General features: G+C 36.5%; 1 non-coding gene across 1 annotated transcript; it reads left to right on the top strand.

Annotated features, from left to right (window-relative positions):
• Positions 1-1829: 1829 nt before the first annotated feature.
• On the top strand, positions 1830-1940 carry LOC123326940. The gene has a single exon (XR_006541411.1). It is a non-coding gene; the product is annotated as a U6 spliceosomal RNA (small nuclear RNA).
• Positions 1941-2320: the final 380 nt, after the last annotated feature.

Below are 2320 nucleotides of genomic sequence, written 5' to 3'. Positions count from 1 at the left end.
ATAAATAAATAAATAAATAAATAAATAAATAAATAAATAAATAAATAAATAAAATCTTTAAAAAAACTATGTTTAATTGTGGTCAGCCCCTTCTTTAGTTTTGAGGGTTTTCCAAGAAATAATGGAAGATACGGTCTACACTTTAATAGAGGAAGCTGGGTGGTATTGAGTAAATGTTTCTGTTCTTTAACCAAAACAGTTAACTATTTATTTTTTTAATTTTTTAAATTTTATTATGTTAGTCACCATACAAATACATCATTAGTTTTTGATGTGGTGATCCACGATCCATTGTTTTCGTATAACACCCAGTGCTCCAGGCAGTACGTGCCCTCCTTAATACCCATCACCAGGCTAACTGATCCCCCCACCCTCCTCCCCTCTAAAACCCTGTTTGTTTCTCAGAGTCCATAGTCTCTCCTGGTTCATCTCTCCCTCCGATTCCCGCCCCCCTTCATTTTTCCCTTCCTTCTCCTAATGTCCTCCATGCTATTCCTTATGTTCCACAAAGAAGTGAAACCATATGATAATTGACTTTCTCTGCTTGACTTATTTCACTTAGCATAATCTCCTCCAGTCCCATGCATGTTGATGTAGAAGTTGGGTATTCTCCTTTCTGATGGCTGAGTAATATTCCATTGTATATATGGACCACATCTTCTTTATCCATTCATCTGTTGAAGGGCATCTCGCCTCTTTCCACAGTTTGGCTATTGCGGACATTGTTGCTATGAACATTGGGGTGCATATGGCCCTTCTTTTCACTACATCTGTGTCTTTGGGGTAAATACCCAGGAGTACAATTGCTGGGTCATAGGATAGCTCTATTTTTAATTTTTTGAGGAACCTCAACAGTTAACTATTTAAAAGGGTTGTATGACAGACCAGAAATAACACCTCTTATTTATGTAGAATCCTTAAATGAAAGACTTTTCACTGTTTCTGGACTCTGCTGTTTTAGGTTTGGTAAATTTGTACTTAATTGGATTTGATAGCTCCATCATGCATGACTGAAGACAAATTTATAAAGGACAAATTCTCACTCAGTTGAGTTTCCTTGAATTCTCTGGTTTTATATTAAAGTTGTTATATAAATTTTATACAATTGGAATTCTATTCATGAAACTCTTAAAGTGATATTGAATAATAAGAATAAGCTATATTCAAACTACATTTTTATATTAAACAGTCATAAAACAATTACCACAGAAATGCAATATTTACTCAATGTCAGCTTCAGAAACGCTGTTTTCCAATCCCCATCTCTCTGGTCAAACTATTGCTTTTTTAATCACTGTACATTACATCATTACTTTTTTTTTATTATGTTATGTTAATCACCATACCTTACATCATTAGTTTTTGATGTAGTGTTTCATGATTCATTGTTTGCGTATAACACCCAGTACTCCATTCAGTATGTGCCCTCTTTAATACCCATCACCTGGCTAAACCACCCCCCACCCCAGAACCCTCAGTTTGTTTCTCAGAGTCCATAGTCTCTCGTGGTTCCTCTCCCCCTTCTGATAAATGTACTCTTAATCCCCTTCACCTCTCTCACCCATGCCCCACACAATTCCCCTCTGGTAATCATCAATTTGTTCTCTGCAGCTAAGAGTCTGTTTTTTTTATTTGTTTCTCTGTTTTTCCTCTGTTTGTTTTGTTTCTTACATCTCACATATGAGTGAAATCATACGGTATTTGTCTTTGACTGACTTACTTCACTTAGCGTTATACCTTCTAGCTCTATCTATGTTGTTGCAAATGGCAAGATTTCATTCTTGGCCTGTAATAGATTTTAAATGTGTCTCTTAAAACATCAGATAATAGCGCTCACTTCAGTAGCACACAGCACATATACTAAAATTGGAACCATACAGAGATTAGCATGGCCCCTGCACAAGGGTGACACTCAAATTCATGAAGTGTTCCATATTTTAAAAACAACAACAACAACAAAAACAAAAACAAAAACAAAATACCCATCAGGTTGTAGTTTCAGTTTTATATACCTTGTAGGCAGGATTTGGGCGATTGTTTGGATTTTAAAATAATTTGAACTTTTGCTAAGAAAATTATTATTTTTTAATAATTTATTTATTTGACAGAGAGACACAGAGAACAGGCATGAGAAGGGGGAGAGGCAGAGAGAGAGGGAGAAGCAGACTCTCAGCTGAGCAGGAAGCCTGATGTGGGGCTCGATCCCAGGACCCTGGGATCATGACCTGAGCTGAAGGCAGACACTTAACTGACTGAGCCACCCAGGTGCCCCAGAAAATTAATTTTTTGAACATGGAAACATTATATTGCTTGCTGTCCT

This window comes from Neomonachus schauinslandi, chromosome 1, assembly GCF_002201575.2.
Source record: "Neomonachus schauinslandi chromosome 1, ASM220157v2, whole genome shotgun sequence".
In the NCBI taxonomy this organism is placed as follows: Eukaryota; Metazoa; Chordata; class Mammalia; order Carnivora; family Phocidae; genus Neomonachus; species Neomonachus schauinslandi.
Note: the sequence above shows the minus strand (reverse complement) of the source record. Positions and strands in the feature narration are given on the sequence as shown.